The sequence below is a fragment of the Pimephales promelas genome, chromosome 4 (genome assembly GCF_988280905.1).
Source record: "Pimephales promelas chromosome 4, fPimPro1.hap1.1, whole genome shotgun sequence".
In the NCBI taxonomy this organism is placed as follows: domain Eukaryota; kingdom Metazoa; phylum Chordata; class Actinopteri; order Cypriniformes; family Leuciscidae; genus Pimephales; species Pimephales promelas.
The window spans coordinates 27,696,516-27,705,411 of record NC_142772.1 but is presented as its reverse complement, the minus strand read 5'-3'; positions in this window follow the sequence as shown (position 1 = coordinate 27,705,411).

Below are 8,896 nucleotides of genomic sequence, written 5' to 3'. Positions count from 1 at the left end.
GACCCGAAAAAAAAACACGACAGTGTTACCCCTTTCGTTTTTTTTTTCGTTTTTGGGCAAAAAATTGAGTTTCTCCAATCTTCTCAAAACTCTGGATTCTGATAGAGGGCCACGAAACTTTGACCTGAGTGCAAAAATGGAGGCTCTAGACCCTTCCAGAGCTGAGATATCAAAAGTCAAAATTTCGACCCGAAAAAAAAACGACAGTGTTACCCCTTTCGTTTTTTTTCATTTTCGGGTGAAAAATTAAGTTTCTCCAATCTTCTCAAAACTCTGGATTCTGATAGAGGGCCACAAGACTTTGATCTGAGTGCAAAAATGGAGGCTCTAGACCCTTCCAGAGCTGAGATATCGAAATTCAAAATTTCGACCCGAAAAAAAAAACGACAGTGTTACCCCTTTCGTTTTTTTTCGTTTTCGGGCGAAAAATTAAGTTTCTCCAATCTTCTCAAAACTCTGGATTCTGATAGAGGGCCACGAAACTTTGACCTGAGTGCAAAAATGAAGGCTCTAGACCCTTCCAGAGCTGAGATATCAAAATTCAAAATTTCGACCCGAAAAAAAAACGACAGTGTTACCCCTTTCGTTTTTTTCGTTTTCGGGCGAAAAATTGAGTTTCTCCAATCTTCTCAAAACTCTGGATTCTGATAGAGGGCCATGAAACTTTGACCTGAGTGCAAAAATGGAGGCTCTAGACCCTTCCAGAGCTGAGATATCAAAATTCAAAAATTTCGACCCGAAAAAAAACGACAGTGTTACCCCTTTCGTTTTTTTTTCATTTTCGGGCGAAAAATTAAGTTTCTCCAATCTTCTCAAAACTCTGGATTCTGATAGAGGGCCACGAAACTTAGACCTGAGTGCAAAAATGGAGGCTCTAGACCCTTCCAGAGCTGAGATATCAAAATTCAAAATTTTGACCCGAAAAAAAAAAACGACAGTGTTACCCCTTTCGTTTTTTTTCATTTTCGGGCGAAAAATTAAGTTTCTCCAATCTTCTCAAAACTCTGGATTCTGATAGAGGGCCACGAAATTTTGACCTGAGTGCAAAAAATGGAGGCTCTAGACCCTTCCAGAGCTGAGTTATCAAAATTCAAAATTTCGACCCGAAATAAAAACCGACAGTGTTACCCCTTTCGTTTTTTTTTCATTTTCGGGCGAAAAATTAAGTTTCTCCAATCTTCTCAAAACTCTGGATTCTGATAGAGGGCCACGAGACTTTGATCTGAGTGCAAAAATGGAGGCTCTAGACCCTTCCAGAGCTGAGATATCAAAATTCAAAATTTCGACCCGAAAAAAAAAATGACAGTGTTACCCATTTCGTTTTTTTTCGTTTTCGGGCGAAAAATTAAGTTTCTCCAATCTTCTCAAAACTCTGGATTCTCATAGAGGGCCATGAGACTTTGATCTGAGTGCAAAAATGGAGGCTCTAGACCCTTCCAGAGCTGAGATATCAAAATTCAAAATTTCGACCCGAAAAAAAAACGACAGTGTTACCCCTTTCGTTTTTTTTCGTTTTCGGGCAAAAAATTGAGTTTCTCCAATCTTCTCAAAACTCTGGATTCTGATAGAGGGCCACGAAACTTTGACCTGAGTGCAAAAATGGAGGCTCTAGACCCTTCCAGAGCTGAGATATCAAAAGTCAAAATTTCGACCCGAAAAAAAAAACAACAGTGTTACCCCTTTCGTTTTTTTTCGTTTTCGGGCGAAAAATTAAGTTTCTCCAATCTTTTTAAAACTCTGGATTCTGATAGAGGGCCACGAAACTTTGACCTGATTGCAAAAATGAAGGCTCTAGACCCTTCCAGAGCTGAGATATCAAAATTCAAAATTTCGACCCGAAAAAAAAACGACAGTGTTACCCCTTTCGTTTTTTTCGTTTTCGGGCGAAAAATTGAGTTTCTCCAATCTTCTCAAAACTCTGGATTCTGATAGAGGGCCACGAGACTTTGATCTGTGTGCAAAAATGGAGGCTCTAGACCCTTCCAGAGCTGAGATATCAAAATTCAAAATTTCGACCCGAAAAAAAACGACAGTGTTACCCCTTTCGTTTTTTTTCATTTTCGGGCGAAAAATTAAGTTTCTCCAATCTTCTCAAAACTCTGGATTCTGATAGAGGGCCACGAAACTTAGACCTGAGTGCAAAAATGGAGGCTCTAGACCCTTCCAGAGCTGAGATATCAAAATTCAAAATTTTGACCCGAAAAAAAAAAACGACAGTGTTACCCCTTTCGTTTTTTTTCATTTTCGGGCGAAAAATTAAGTTTCTCCAATCTTCTCAAAACTCTGGATTCTGATAGAGGGCCACGAGACTTTGATCTGAGTGCAAAAATGGAGGCTCTAGACCCTTCCAGAGCTGAGATATCAAAATTCAAAATTTCGACCCGAAAAAAAAAATGACAGTGTTACCCCTTTCGTTTTTTTTCGTTTTCGGGCGAAAAATTAAGTTTCTCCAATCTTCTCAAAACTCTGGATTCTGATAGAGGGCCACGAAACTTTGACCTGAGTGCAAAAATGAAGGCTCTAGACCCTTCCAGAGCTGAGATATCAAAATTCAAAATTTCGACCCGAAAAAAAAACGACAGTGTTACCCCTTTCGTTTTTTTCGTTTTCGGGCGAAAAATTGAGTTTCTCCAATCTTCTCAAAACTCTGGATTCTGATAGAGGGCCATGAAACTTTGACCTGAGTGCAAAAATGGAGGCTCTAGACCCTTCCAGAGCTGAGATATCAAAATTCAAAAATTTCGACCCGAAAAAAAACGACAGTGTTACCCCTTTCGTTTTTTTTTCATTTTCGGGCGAAAAATTAAGTTTCTCCAATCTTCTCAAAACTCTGGATTCTGATAGAGGGCCACGAAACTTAGACCTGAGTGCAAAAATGGAGGCTCTAGACCCTTCCAGAGCTGAGATATCAAAATTCAAAATTTTGACCCGAAAAAAAAAAACGACAGTGTTACCCCTTTCGTTTTTTTTCATTTTCGGGCGAAAAATTAAGTTTCTCCAATCTTCTCAAAACTCTGGATTCTGATAGAGGGCCACGAAATTTTGACCTGAGTGCAAAAAATGGAGGCTCTAGACCCTTCCAGAGCTGAGTTATCAAAATTCAAAATTTCGACCCGAAATAAAAACCGACAGTGTTACCCCTTTCGTTTTTTTTTCATTTTCGGGCGAAAAATTAAGTTTCTCCAATCTTCTCAAAACTCTGGATTCTGATAGAGGGCCACGAGACTTTGATCTGAGTGCAAAAATGGAGGCTCTAGACCCTTCCAGAGCTGAGATATCAAAATTCAAAATTTCGACCCGAAAAAAAAAATGACAGTGTTACCCATTTCGTTTTTTTTCGTTTTCGGGCGAAAAATTAAGTTTCTCCAATCTTCTCAAAACTCTGGATTCTCATAGAGGGCCATGAGACTTTGATCTGAGTGCAAAAATGGAGGCTCTAGACCCTTCCAGAGCTGAGATATCAAAATTCAAAATTTCGACCCGAAAAAAAAACGACAGTGTTACCCCTTTCGTTTTTTTTCGTTTTCGGGCAAAAAATTGAGTTTCTCCAATCTTCTCAAAACTCTGGATTCTGATAGAGGGCCACGAAACTTTGACCTGAGTGCAAAAATGGAGGCTCTAGACCCTTCCAGAGCTGAGATATCAAAAGTCAAAATTTCGACCCGAAAAAAAAAACAACAGTGTTACCCCTTTCGTTTTTTTTCGTTTTCGGGCGAAAAATTAAGTTTCTCCAATCTTTTTAAAACTCTGGATTCTGATAGAGGGCCACGAAACTTTGACCTGATTGCAAAAATGAAGGCTCTAGACCCTTCCAGAGCTGAGATATCAAAATTCAAAATTTCGACCCGAAAAAAAAACGACAGTGTTACCCCTTTCGTTTTTTTCGTTTTCGGGCGAAAAATTGAGTTTCTCCAATCTTCTCAAAACTCTGGATTCTGATAGAGGGCCACGAGACTTTGATCTGTGTGCAAAAATGGAGGCTCTAGACCCTTCCAGAGCTGAGATATCAAAATTCAAAATTTCGACCCGAAAAAAAACGACAGTGTTACCCCTTTCGTTTTTTTTCATTTTCGGGCGAAAAATTAAGTTTCTCCAATCTTCTCAAAACTCTGGATTCTGATAGAGGGCCACGAAACTTAGACCTGAGTGCAAAAATGGAGGCTCTAGACCCTTCCAGAGCTGAGATATCAAAATTCAAAATTTTGACCCGAAAAAAAAAAACGACAGTGTTACCCCTTTCGTTTTTTTTCATTTTCGGGCGAAAAATTAAGTTTCTCCAATCTTCTCAAAACTCTGGATTCTGATAGAGGGCCACGAGACTTTGATCTGAGTGCAAAAATGGAGGCTCTAGACCCTTCCAGAGCTGAGATATCAAAATTCAAAATTTCGACCCGAAAAAAAAAATGACAGTGTTACCCCTTTCGTTTTTTTTCGTTTTCGGGCGAAAAATTAAGTTTCTCCAATCTTCTCAAAACTCTGGATTCTGATAGAGGGCCACGAAACTTTGACCTGAGTGCAAAAATGAAGGCTCTAGACCCTTCCAGAGCTGAGATATCAAAATTCAAAATTTCGACCCGAAAAAAAAAACGACAGTGTTACCCCTTTCGTTTTTTTCGTTTTTGGGCGAAAAATTGAGTTTCTCCAATCTTCTCAAAACTCTGGATTCTGATAGAGGGCCGCGAGACTTTGATCTGAGTGCAAAAATGGAGGCTCTAGACCCTTCCAGAGCTGAGATATCAAAATTCAAAATTTCGACCCGAAAAAAAACCGACAGTGTTACCCCTTTCGTTTTTTTTCGTTTTCGGGCAAAAATTTGAGTTTCTCCAATCTTCTCAAAACTCTGGATTCTGATAGAGGGCCACGAAACTTTGACCTGAGTGCAAAAATGGAGGCTCTAGACCCTTCCAGAGCTGAGATATCAAAAGTCAAAATTTCGACCAGAAAAAAAAACGACAGTGTTACCCCTTTCGTTTTTGTTTCATTTTCGGGCGAAAAATTAAGTTTCTCCAATCTTCTCAAAACTCTGGATTCTGATAGAGGGCCACAAGACTTTGACCTGAGTGCAAAAATGGAGGCTCGAGACCCTTCCAGAGCTGAGATATCGAAATTAAAAATTTCGACCTGAAAAAAAAACGACAGTGTTACCCCTTCCGTTTTTTTCCGTTTTCGGGCGAAAAATTAAGTTTCTCCAATCTTCTCAAAACTCTGGATTCTGATAGAGGGCCATGAAACTTTGACCTGAGTGCAAAAATGGAGGCTCTAGACCCTTCCAGAGCTGAGATATCGAAATAAAAAATTTTGACCCGAAAAAAAAATCGACAGTGTTACCCCTTTTGTTTTTTTTTTCATTTTCGGGCGAAAAATTAAGTTTCTCCAATCTTCTCAAAACTCTGGATTCTGATAGAGGGCCACGAAACTTTGACCTGAGTGCAAATAATGGGGGCTCTAGACCCTTCCAGAGCTGAGATATCAAAATTCAAAATTTTGACCCGAAAAAAAAACGACAGTGTTACCCCTTTCGTTTTTTTCATTTTCGGGCGAAAAATTGAGTTTCTCCAATCTTCTCAAAACTCTGGATTCTGATAGAGGGCCACGAAACTTTGACCTGATTGCAAAAATGGAGGCTCTAGACCCTTCCAGAGCTGAGATATCGAAACTCAAAATTTCGACCCGAAAAAAAAAAATGACAGTGGTACCCCTTTGGTTTTTTTCGTTTTCGGGCAAAAAATTAAGTTTCTCCAATCTTCTCAAAACTCTGGATTCTGATAGAGGGCCACGAGACTTTGACCTGAGTGCAAAAATGGAGGCTCTAGACCCTTCCAGAGCTGAGATATCAAAATTCAAAATTTTGACCCGAAAAAAAAAACGACAATGTTACCCCTTTCGTTTTTTTTTTCATTTTCGGGCGAAAAATTAAGTTTCTCCAATCTTCTCAAAACTCTGGATTCTGATAGAGGGCCACGAAACTTTGACCTGAGTGAAAAAAATGGGGGCTCTAGACCCTTCCAGAGCTGAGATATCAAAATTCAACAATTCGACCCGAAAAAAAAAACCGACAGTGTTACCCCTTTCGTTTTTTTTCGTTTTCGGGTGAAAAATTATGTTTCTCCAATCTTCTCAAAACTCTGGATTCTGATAGAGGGCCACGAAACTTTGACCTGAGTGCAAAAATGGAGGCTTTAGACCCTTCCAGAGCTGAGATATCGAAATTCAAAATTTCGACCCGAAAAAAAAATGACAGTGGTACCCCTTTCGTTTTTTTTCGTTTTCAGGCGAAAAATTACGTTTCTCCAATCTTCTCAAAACTCTGGATTCTGATAGAGGGCAACGAAACTTTGACCTGAGTGCAAAAATGGAGGCTCTAGACCCTTCCAGAGCTGAGATATCGAAACTCAAAAATACGACCCGAAAAAAAAAACGACAGTGGTACCCCTTTCGTTTTTTTCGTTTTCGGGCGAAAAATTAAGTTTCTCCAATCTTCTCAAAACTCTGGATTCTGATAGAGGGCCATGAGACTTTGACCTGAGTGCAAAAATGGAGGCTCTAGACCCTTCCAGAGCTGAGATATCAAAATTCAAAATTTCGACCCGAAAAAAAACCGACAGCGTTACCCCTTTCGTTTTTTCGTTTTCGGGCGAAAAATTACGTTTCTCCAATCTTCTCAAAACTCTGGATTCTGATAGAGGGCAACGAAATTTTGACCTGAGTGCAAAAATGGAGGCTCTAGACCCTTCCAGAGCTGAGATATCGAAATTAAAAATTTTGACCCGTAGAAAAAAACGACTGTGTTACCCCCTTTCGTTTTTTTTTTTTCATTTTCGGGCGAAAAATTAAGTTTCTCCAATCTTCTCAAAACTCTGGATTATGATAGAGGGCCACGAAACTTTGACCAGAGTGCAAAAATGGAGGCTCTAGACCCTTCCAGAGCTGAGATATCGAAACTCATAAATTCGACCCGAAAAAAAACAACAGTGGTACCCCTTTCGATTTTTTTTTTCGGGTGAAAAATTAAGTTTCTCCAATCTTCTCAAAACTCTGGATTCTGATAGAGGGCAACGAAATTTTGACCTGAGTGCAAAAATGGAGGCTCTAGACCCTTCCAGAGCTGAGATATCGAAATTAAAAATTTTGACCCGTAGAAAAAAACGACAGTGTTACCCCCTTTCGTTTTTTTTTTTCATTTTCGGGCGAAAAATTAAGTTTCTCCAATCTTCTCAAAACTCTGGACTCTGATAGAGGGCCACGAAACTTTGACCTGAGTGCAAAAATGGAGGCTCTAGACCCTTCCAGAGCTGAGATATCTAAATTCAAAATTTTGACCCGAAAAAAAAAAACGACAGTGTTACCCCTTTCGTTTTTTTCGTTTTCGGGCGAAAAATTAAGTTTCTCCAATCTTCTCAAAACTCTGGATTCTGATAGAGGGCCACGAGACTTTGATCTGAGTGCAAAAATGGAGGCTCTAGACCCTTCCAGAGCTGAGATATCGAAATTCTAAATTTCGATCCGAAAAAAAAATGACAGTGTTACCCCTTTCGTTTTTTTTCATTTTCGGGTGAAAAATTAAGTTTCTCCAATCTTCTCAAAACTCTGGATTCTCATAGAGGGCCACGAGACTTTGACCTGAGTGCAAAAATGGAGGCTCTAGACCCTTCCAGAGCTGAGATATCGAAATTCAAAAACTCGACGCGAAAAAAAAATGACAGTGTTACCCCTTTCGTTTTTTCGTTTTCGGGCGAAAAATTAAGTTTCTCCAATCTTCTCAAAACTCTGGATTCTGATAGAGGGCCATGAGACTTAGACCTGAGTGAAAAAATGGAGGCTCTAGACCCTTCCAGAGCTGAGATATCGAAACTCAAAAATTCGACCAGAAAAAAAAACGACAGTGGTGCCCCTTTCGTTTTTTTTTTTCGGGCGAAAAATTAAGTTTCTCCAATCTTCTCAAAACTCTGGATTATGATAGAGGGCCACGAAACTTTGACCAGAGTGCAAAAATGGAGGCTCTAGACCCTTCCAGAGCTGAGATATCGAAACTCATAAATTCGACCCGAAAAAAAACAACAGTGGTACCCCTTTCGATTTTTTTTTCGGGTGAAAAATTAAGTTTCTCCAATCTTCTCAAAACTCTGGATTCTGATAGAGGGCCATGAGACTTAAACCTGAGTGCAAAAATGGAGGCTCTAGACCCTTCCAGAGCTGAGATATCGAAACTCAAAAATTCGACCCGAAAAAAAAAACTACAGTGGTACCCCTTTCGTTTTTTTCGGGCGTAAAATTAAGTTTCTCCAATCTTCTCAAAACTCTGGATTCTGATAGAGGGCCATGAGACTTAAACCTGAGTGCACAAATGGAGGCTCTAGACCCTTCCAGAGCTGAGATATCGAAACTCAAAAATTCGACCCGAAAAAAAAAAAACACAGTGTTACCCCTGTCGTTTTTTTTGTGTGTGTGAAAAAATAAGTTTCTCCAATCTTCTTGAAACTCTGGATTCTGATAGAGGGCCATGGGACTTAGACTTGAGTGCAAAAATGGAGGCTCTAGACCCTTCCAGAGCTGAGATATTGAGATATTTATAATGGCATAAATGCTACGTGGTATCTCAATATCTCAGCTCTGGAAGGGTCTAGAGCCTCCATTTTTGCACTCAGGTCTAAGTGTTACCCCTGTCGTTTTTTTTTTTTTTTTTTTTTTTTTTTTTGTGTGTGAAAAAATAAGTTTCTCCAATCTTCGTGAATCTCTGGATTCTGATAGAGGGCCATGGGACTTAGACCTGAGTGCAAAAATGGAGGCTCTATGGCAACCAAACGTCACTGGTGAGACAAAGGTGCAACGGACGGACGGTCAGATTACGTTTTGGCAGGGGAAAAACTGATCAGAAAATGTAATGAAAATGTAACAG